This window comes from Nyctereutes procyonoides, unplaced genomic scaffold (assembly GCF_905146905.1).
Source record: "Nyctereutes procyonoides isolate TBG_1078 unplaced genomic scaffold, NYPRO_anot_genome, whole genome shotgun sequence".
NCBI lineage: Eukaryota > Metazoa > Chordata > Mammalia > Carnivora > Canidae > Nyctereutes > Nyctereutes procyonoides.
The window spans coordinates 7,153,296-7,164,050 of NW_026575037.1; positions in this window are offsets into that span (position 1 = coordinate 7,153,296).

Sequence of the window (10,755 nt, forward strand, 5' to 3'; positions counted from 1 at the left end):
TTGACTATAAACACTTTATTTTTTCAAGATTTTATTTATTTATTCATGAGACACAGAGAGAGGTAGAGACAGGCAGAGGGAGAAGCAGGCTCCATGTGAGGAGCCCGATGCAGAACTTGATCCGGGGACCCCAGGATCATGCCCTGAGCTGAAGGCAGATGTTCAACTACTGAGCCACCTACGCATTCCGACTATAAACCCTTTAAATTTCTATAAGAACACAACAAATTTAAGATGAAAATAAAAGTATATACATAATTAAGATAAAAATATTTTAAGGTGATATCTTGTAACTTTGCATTGTATCAAATCAAGTGGCATTCTTAGAATGAGAAACGTGGCTATCACCAATGGAGTCGATATTATCTAAGTGTGAATCACTGGTGACATCCAGGAGTCTCACATATAAAGGAACCCTATTAAATTGGAAAGTTTGTCTTTGCTGTTAATGTTAACACATCTGTACATACTATTCTCCAAAGCCTTTCACCTAATGTTTGTGGAATCTATTTATGATACTTGTATATAATCAATTATTTCATTGTTGGCTGCAAAATAGTGATTTTTAAGACCAATCGTATCTTTTATTTGCACTTATTGTCATTCTTGTGTAAAGAAGAGAATTTATCAACTCTGTTTAAATTAAAATTTCACTTAAAGAGATTTGGTAAATCTTTAGTTTTTTTCCCCTTTATTTCCAATTTTTGGAGTAAGGACTTGATGTTAACAGTGGCCCTCTGTGATTGCTTTAAAGATCTTTTAAACATGGTATCAATCTGGATTTGTGAATTTTTATTTACTCAATTTGTCACAATCAATTATAATCATTATTCTTTGAAGTTCCAATTATCCAAAATTTGGCTAGTGAGTGTCTTGTTATTGGTACCTGATTGCTTTGTTATATCTCCATCAGTCTTTGGGTATTTCTCCTCCTTTTAGCACAGCATGACAGTCCAGGCTCACTGTATACTTCCCTTGCCCAACACCCATAATCATACATCTTCCCAAGAAGTTCTGATTCTTTTTATTGGACAACAGTGCTTAGAATCCAAGTTGTACTATTCATGATGGATGGGAGTGTTCAATACTGTTGAAGTGTCTTTATTTTCAGAGTCTTTTGGTTGTCAGAAATTTGAAAAAGAAATAAAATTTAAAATTAACTAGTACCTATTGGATTTCCCAATTCAAGTTTAATAATATAGGATTAAAAAAACTTTTAACACATTCTCCCCTTTTTTACTTATATATTCTCATATTTCAATATCCATGAAAACAATATTGAAAGTGTCATGCAAACATTACTATCACCAGTTAAGCTATCAGATAAAGGTTAAAATGTCTTCTGTTTGTTTTGTCCCAGGATACTTGACTCAAGTGTAAGTACTTTCTTAAAATGTAACTTGAAGGGGATCCCTGGGTGGCTTCAGTGGTCTGGAGCCTGCCTTCAGCCCAGGGCGTGATCCTGGGGATGGGGGTTCGAGTCCCACATCAGGCTTCCTGAATGGAGCCTGCTTCTCCTCTGTGTCTCTGCCTCTCTGTCTCTGTCTCTCTCTCTCTCTCTCTCTCTCTCTCTCTCTCTGTGTGTGTGTGTGTGTCTCTCATGAGTGAATAAATAAAATCTTAAAAGAAAAAGTAACTTGAAATGATTCTTATCTCTGACTGGCTCTCTTATCAAATTAAGAGTTTCACATTTATTTGCATTAGTATTAGGCAGAGGGAGAAGCAGGGTCCCTATGGGGAGCCTGATGCCAGACTCCATCCCAGGACCCTGGGATCACAACCTGAGTCAAAGGCAGATGCTCAACCACTGAACCACCCAAGCATCCCTCAATAATTATTTTTAGATCCCCCATATTCTTCTAGATTTTTATCTAGTTATTAAAGAGGAAATTGATGTTTCTACTTCTGATTGTAGATTTGTCTGTCTTTAGTTCGGTTAGATTCACTTCATCTATTTTTAGGCTGTTATTTACTTAACAGATTTCAAATTATATTTCAGTAATAATTTAATTTTAATTTGCCTGAAGGCAGAGCTGGAGTGTTTCAATTGCTTTGCCAGATAGAGGCTGCCCTGGCAGGATAGGATATCCTCCCTTAGTAGAAACCTGGAGGCTCTGGTTCCAACAGCAGCCTGGGACCCAATCAAGCAGCAAGTCAACATGGGGGCTAGGTGTCAGGTTTTAAGAGCAGATTGTTGGAATCCGTGGCATCAGACTCATTCCAAATCCTAACTGCTCTAAGGCACATATTCACCTGAGGGTAAAGCTGGAGGAGTCTGGGCTGCCTTTCAGTGCAGGACCAGGAGGACTGGCCAAGGTATCCTCCAATAATCGACACCTGGGTGCCTCCATTGCTGGAGAAGTCTGGACCCAATCAGGCAGCAAGTCCAAATGGGTCCTGACAGTCACCAGTTTAAAACTTTAGCCTCAGGGAGATTTTCAGGGGTTGACTCTCTCTACCCTAGAGGGTAAGCAGGTGGTTGGGAAGAACCCAAGTTCCACAGACCCGAAGGACCCCCTCGGCCAAAGACTGGCCAACAAGGTGTGGGTGGTGCATTCATGGGAGGCCCAGGTCAGGTTATCAATGGCTTAGAACAGGTTAATATCTACTGAGGCCAGGTGGCAGGGGGCCCACTGCGGGTACCAAGCCTCTGCCTATTTCCAAACCCTAACCTATGCAAATGCCCATATTCCCCCTGAAGGCAGACCTGGAAGGCTCCGGATTGCCTTCCGTAACTGGGTCCTGCAGGCTGGCTGAAGTATACTCCAATAAGAAACACATGGGTAACTTGATGGCTGCCAACAGCCCGGGATCCCAGCAAATAGTAAGTAAATATGGGGACTGATTATCACCCATTTCAGTGGTTCCCTCATAGCGACTTTGAGGGGGGAGTGGCTTCCTCCACCTTTGAGGCAATACATTTGGTTGGAGATGGGCCTTAGCTCCACAGGCTTCCAGGAGCTTTGTTTTGTTTAGGGAGGCATATCATTTTCAGGGACTGAATTTGTCTTTTTAAATTTTTAAGATTTTTTGATTCTTAAGTAATCTCTACACCTAACATGGGGCTCAAACCTATAGCCCCAAGGTCAAGACTTGCATGCTCCACTGACTGAGCCAGCCAGGCACCCCGTGACTAGTCTTTGCCAACAATGTCCTTGTGTTGGTTCACCGTGTGAATTTTGTAAGCCGACAGCATACAGAACAGTTTCTTCCAATTAGTCATTAAAGAATGACATACTCCAAAACAATGTTCGATTAATCACACTATTGTTCCAGGCAAGGGGAGATGAAAGGAATGAGTCTAAGTTTGGCTTGTATGTAGGTTTATATAAGTTGGCCCTGTGATCAGGGCTAAGCCCAGAGCTGATGTCCTGCTGTCAGTGCAAGAGTGCCAGTCTCCTGCTAGAGCACGTTGCTAAGGTGTGACAGTGCTGGTGTTGACGGACAGGATGATCCTCTTCACCAGGTGACTGCACAGCTCTTGCCACTGCAACCCAGGGAGTTGCCTTTACCAGGCAGGAGCTAATTGGCCCATGGCCTTCAGAGAGCTATTTTAGATCAGAGAAGTGTGGCCTTGTGCAGACCCAGCACTCTCTCCTCATCCCCAGAAACTCTTACTTGCAGGCAGAGTGGGAGGGAGAGGGAGAAGCAGGCTCCCGGCTGAGCAGGAAGCCCAATGCTGGACTCGACCCCAGGATCCCTGGACCATGACCTGAGCCAAAGGCAGATACTTAACTGACTGAGCCACCCAGGAGTCCTTTCACAGGTTTTTATTAACAGACCCCCAGCAGGACCCCTCATGAGCTGAGTTCTTATGGTGAGAACAGAGAAATGACATTTCTGAGACAACTTCCTTCGTTCTTGTAACAAAACAACTTTAATTAACTATAACCATTCTTATATTAAGACAACTTTAACTCATATTAAGCCAATACATGATATCCACTCAGTGATTTCAGAACTTTCCCACATTAATTAAAACTAAGGGCTTAATGCCCAGTACAAATCTAAGTGCACAAAGCTACCATTCCACCTTGTGATTCTACATCACTTATATCTTAATCACACTCATTCATCTTTTGAAGTATTTTTGTTTGACATACATTCTAGTTTAATGACCAGTTTAAGTAACCATATTCCTAATATTATCAATATAAACATAACTTTCTGCCATGGTACCATATCCAATTGCCAAATGACTAAAAAACTTTCTTAAGCCACTCAGCCTAACTTCCTTGACAAATATATTTCCAAGTAGAGATCATCTTTATAAAGCTCCAGGAGGCACAAGCTTGCATAGCACTATCAATTGCCATAACATCAGAGTTCAAGCCTGTCATTGTTTTAGGGTTGCACGTTTTTATTCTTTTCAATTCCTGCAAAGTTATTTTGACACTTACAGTCTCATCTTCCAAATGTGCCATTACTTGTCTTTTCTAATGTATGATTTGCATTTACTAGATTACTTTTAAGAGGTTCAGTGTGGAATATTTCCCTGTATGATTTGCATTTACTATATTACTTTTAGGAGGTTCAGTGTGGAATATTTCCCTGGTTATTTTAATAGTTCCTTTATCTTCTATTGACCATGATAACATCTTTTTCCTATTTTTTTTAAAAGATTTTATTTATTTATTCATGAGAATACGCACACACACACACAGAAAGGCAGGGACACAGGCAGAGGAAGAAGCAGGCTCCATGCAGGGAGCCCAACGTGGGACTCGATCCTGGGTCTCCAGGATCACGATCTGGGCCAAAGGCAGGTGCTTAAACCCCTGAGCCACCCGGGCTGCCCTTTTTTCCTATTTTTATATTTATGACCTGTTCTTGTTTTACACATCTTGTCATATTTTATGTTCCTTAATTTCCCCTTGACTCCAGGAAGTTAGGATGAGGTTTGGCTTAGAGCATACTATCCTGGTCCAATTTCCTATGTTACATACAACTGAGAAAAAGTTGAGAAAGTATCAAAGCCATAGATATAGCCATATACCATCGGTATAGTCAAAGTCTAGTAGTAATAAAGGTATTTTGGTTTCATTCCAACAAATATCCATAGAACCTATTTTCCTTCTATCATAAGGGCACTTTCCATGTTTCATAGGCTCCACTCTCCCTGTTGATACTGAGGAATCATAAAAGTGTGGTAACTCAATGTCACCTTCCCTTTTTTTTTTTTTTTTAAATTTTTTTTTTATTTATGATAGTCACACACACACACACAGAGAGAGAGAGGCAGAGACACAGGCAGAGGGATAAGCAGGCTCCATGCACCGGGAGCCCGACGTGGGATTCGATCCCGGGTCTCCAGGATCGCGCCCTGGGCCAAAGGCAGGCGCTAAACCACTGCGCCACCCAGGGATCCCTCACCTTCCCTTTTTTAAGTGCCAGTGGTCTAATTTCACAGTTGCCCAGGAATTAGAGGCATTAGGATGTGGCATCTATTTATTTCTGGTTGGGTTATCTGTTATCTCCAACCAGTATTCTATAAGATTATAGCTGCTTTAAGTGTATTCCACATATCAACCAATCTATGTATGTATTAATTTATTTTCTTATTTTAATTCCAATATAGTTAGTATACAGTGTTATATTAGTTTCAGGTGTACAATTTAGTGATTCAAAAATTCTTTTGAATTTTCCTGGTGAGTTTGTCTATCTGGTTATTAAATTCAGTTACTTCAGCGTTGTGCTTTTGATGTGCAGAGACATGTGTGATGAATAGGGAGATGTCAGCCAGTGCTATACTGCCATATGTCCTTACCCTATGTTCTTATTTCCCATTTTCTAGTCATTTCCCCAACACGTTCTTGACAAAGAACTGTTCCATTAGCTACTGCCCATCAATCTGAGAAAAGATATACCTCATTCTGAGTTTCATTAACAGATTATTCAATCATGTGTTTTGACTATTTGTTGAGCATATTGTGCTGACTTTCCTGAGCCTGATTCTGTCAGGGTTAGACCATCATTAGTCCTCAAGGCCATGGACTACCATCATAATTCAGATAGTGTCATGGAGGTGATCTATTTATAAACCATGTATTGTTGAGTTCCATGGGCCAGGGTGCTCCTGATTGCCCAACAGCTTGAGTTTGGATGGGCTCACCCCTTGAAAATTCTGGCACCATCATTGACTTTACTGAAATTTCCTTAGTTCATGCTGAGGGTTGACCTTCCAACCATATACCATATACCATTTCTACTTTAAAAGTTTATGGTTAGGAGTAGGTACCCTGTTTGTCAGGGGTCTGCTTTACCCATCCCAGGATAGGTTTTTTTTTTTTTTCCAGGATAGGTTGTTGAAATTGAAGTTAACTGGTGTATTTTTTGTTAGTGGCTCTGTATTTTGTAGGGCCTCATAGAGTGCCTAAGTGAACATTTCAATTGATTGGTGTATGTTCTCAGACCATAGGAACTTCTCAGTCCAAAATACAGTTGGGTAAAATTTTGGGTCCTGCAGGGTTCAGTCCACATTGACTATATTGTAAACTCTTTTGAGTATAGGCATTCTAAATTTACAGTCTTCATTAACTGGTGCCAATATATTAAGAAGTCCTGACAGCATTTTTTCAAATAAGTAAAGGCTGACTCTTGAGTCTCTCCATCTAAGTTCCCTACTCTTCCTAGTTATTCCATAATTGTGTCTTAATATGATCCCTGTATGTGGTTTGTGCTATTTTCAAGATCCAAACAGTCCTATCATTTCTGAGCTGCTGCTTTTGTGGTAGGAGTTGGTTTGCAGTCTGTTTATAATTGGATCTGGTATTTTTCCCCCTCAGAGGACCAACTTTAGCTTAGAAAATTTACTGTAGTCTAGGGTTCTAAGATGGGTCATTATTTGGGTCAATTGAGTGTAAGGAACTTACTTAACTCAATTGTGACCTTAGTCTATTCTTCCAAGTTATGACCATAAATATGTAATCAATATAGGAAATACTAATTTGTGTATATGTGGCATTTTTCATGAAAGTCCTGGATGTCTTGTTTTAGATAGTTGTGGGCTATTACTGAGCTGTTAAGGTATCCTTGTGGTAACCCAGTAAATCAATATTTTCTGCCTTCCTATGTGAATGTAGTCATGAATTGGCTCTCTTCATCTGTTGGAATAACAAAGAATATGTCAGATAAATCTATCACCAGGTAATCAGTTCCAGATCCAATGATGATATTGTTTATGTTAGCACCTGTATTCAGGAGTGCTCCCTCAATTTGAGGAGAGTGCTTATATTCTTATAAAGTACTATAAATCTCTATGACCCATCTGGCCAGGTCAGATTGAGTTAGTATATGGTAAAATAGTAGATGCAATAGTTTAGGACTTACTGAATGCTTCCCTTGATTTTTTTATATGTCTTATTACATCCATTCCAAGAATATTTTCTTGACTGGGATCTATAAGGTATTTAGCCTTAATGGTTGATCTATCATCAATTCTTAGGAATCTATGTACTCATAGGGTTTTTTTTCCCAATCCTTCAATTAGTCCCTTTTTATTGTTAAAGAGTTTTCTAAATTTGTAGGATATCTTTGTATCATGGTTACTTGAGCTCCAGCACCTAACAACATGCTGGCATATATAGTACTTTTGCTTAGAAAAGGGTTGTTTATTGTTTATTGTTTATTGTTAAAAGGTATTTTATTGCTTAGAAAAGGCCAGTGTAACATACTGGTGATTGTCTCCAGCTTGGGCCAAGACACAGAGACTGCTGAGTCCCTTGGGGGGCAGGGAGAGGGGGCGCTCACAGGGTTGGTTCTTCTTTGGCTTCTAGTGGCTTGTTTATTAATGGGATTAGGTTTTATAAAATGGTTAGTATAGTATTTATAGTAAATGGGTTAGTGAGTCTCTAGGTGGGTTTATTTTCTGTAGTTCTGCTTCCTCTAAAGGGTTTGTTGTTTCCATCTTTTTGCCACTGTATATAGTTTTTGAAGTTTCTGCTGGGTTTCTTTTTTGATAGTTGTTTTAAAGGCTGATGATCTAAATGGTTTAGGTAGCCAAAAGGGCCTTGTAGATTTATGTGTTCTATTTTGATTTGGTTTATTTACATTAGGTGGAAGCCTTTTTGTCTATATACATGAGCGTTCAAGCCATAACCTTTATCTTGATTTAATTTCTCAGCTGTTCTTATCAAGTCAATCAGTTTTCTTGTGTTTCTGGCACCTGGAAATACTGTAAATAATGCTGTTCTCTAATGTGGGGGTATGCGGTTTAGACCTTTAAAATTTTTCTGTTGCTTCCACATATATTAGTGAGGGTGTCTGTCCTCTATCCTAAATCACATTTAATAGTCTTAATGTCATTATTATATTACTAAATTCCCCTGCTGTTTTCCATGAAGACTTCTTTAATTAAGTTTTTAATATTAATAACAGTAAAGTTAACATATAATATTATATTAGTTTCAGGTGTACAATATAATGATTCAACACATCTATACATTACTCAGTGCTCATCATGTTAAGTGTACCCTTAATCCCCTCTACCTATTTCACCCATGCCCCCCACCCACCTCCCCTCTGATATACTTTATTTTAAATGAGTACCCTTAGTTGAAGTTTTTTTTACAAGAACATTTTTAAATTGATGCATACTTCAGAATACACATGATTCTAAAAGATATATATATACATATATATATATATATAAAATATTCCATCCAAGAAAAATAGAATGCACATTTTCTTCAGATATACACAGAAGAATCCCCTGGCTAAATCACATAAAAAGAGACATCAAATATTACAAGTTTAAAAAGACTGAAATCATACCAAGTATATTTTCTAAACACGATTCAAAATTAAAGATCAACAATAAAACAAAGCTGGAAAATCTACAATGTAAATATTATTTAATATGTAAATATTAACATACTAGTGCACAAGCAATGGGTCAAATAAGACAAACATTATATGGTCTAATTAATTTGGGGAATATAAATAATAGTGAAAGGGAATAAAAGGGAAGGGAGAAGAAATGTGTAGGAAGTGTCAGAAAGGGAGACAGAACATGAAGACTCCTAACTCTGGGAAACCAACTAGGGGTGGTGGAAGGGGAGGAGGGTGGGGGGTGGGGTGAATGGGTGATGAGCACTGAGGGGGGCACTTGACGGGATGAGCACTGGGTGTTGTTCTATATGTTGGCAAATTGAACACCAATAAAAAATAAATTTATTATTAAAAAAAAGAACTCAAACAGCAAATCAAAATATGTCTCAAAACAAAAGAGAAAGAAAACACAATATTCTAAAGCCTATAGGATGCAGCAAAAGCAGATGTTAGAGTGAAATTTATGCTATAAAGACTTTTATTTAGAAAAAAAGAGAAAAAAGTTCAAATAAGCAATTTAACATTAAAGCACAAAGAACTAGAAAATGATGAACTTAGATGAAACTTAGTAGAGAAAGGAAATAACAAAGAAAAATAAATAAAAACCAGAATAAACAATAGCATAACATTGAAAGTAAAGAACAGTTTAAAAAAAAAATCACGGGATCCCTGGGTGGCTCAGCGGTTTAGCGCTTGCCTTCGGCTCAGAGCGTGATCCTGGAGTCCCGGATCAGGTCCCACGTCGGGCTCCCTGCATGGAGCCTGCATCTCTCTCTCTTTGTGTCTCTCATGAATAGATAAAATCTTTTAAAAATTTTTAAAAAAATAAAAAATCAAACAAAATTGGCAACGCTTAAACTACAGATTAAGAAAAAAAGACTCAAAAACCAAAATGAAAAATAAAAACAATGCAACAGATAACCACAGAAATACATTGATGTGATAACAGATTACCATAAACAATAATGTACTAACAAGTCAGATAACAGGAAAAAAACTTCTAGGTAATTCATAAAAATACACAAGTTACTAATATTGAATCATGAATCTTAAATCCAGTAGATAGTAGTAGATCTTAAATCTAAGTAGATAATCTTAGATCAATAACAAGAATGAAAGTTGAATTAGGAATAAAAAATCTCCTAGTATAGGAAAGCCTAAGACCACGTGGTTTCACTGATGAATTCTACCAAACATTAAAAAAAAATTTAATGATAATCTTTATAAAGATCTTACAAATAATGGAATAGATGAGACACATTCAGAATCATTCCATGAGGCTGGTAGTACCCCCACAACCAAAGCAGGATAAAGACAATACAAGAGTACAAAAGCCAATATGTCCAATATAAATAAGTATTGCTACTTGAACTTTCTTTTGACATCCATTTGCATGATAAATACTTCTTCACTTCCTCACTTTCAATCTGCAGGTATCTTTAGATCTAAAATGTTTCTTGTAGGCAGCATATAGGTGGTTCTCATTTTCTTTTTTACCCATTCTGACACCCCATGTCTTTTGATTAGAACATTTAGTCCATTTACATTCAAAGTATACTGATAGACATGTACTCATTGGTATTTTATTACTTGGTTTGTTATTGTTTCTGGAGATTTTCCTCTGATCCTTCCTTTCTTGTCTTTGTTACTTTTGGTCTCTCCTTAATATTTCTTGCAGGGCTGATTTAGTGGTAACAAACTTTTTTAGTTTTTATTTGTCTGGGAAACTCTTTATCTCTCCTATTCAGAATGATAGCCTTGCTGGATAGAGTTATTCTTGGCAGCAGATTTTCCCCATTCAGCACTTTGAATATATCATGCTACTCCATTCTGGGTTGCCCAGTTTCTGTTGAGAAATTTTCAGCTACCTTTATTGGTTAAGGTGAAATTAAGGATTTCTTTTATCTTGCTGCTTTTTAAGATTGT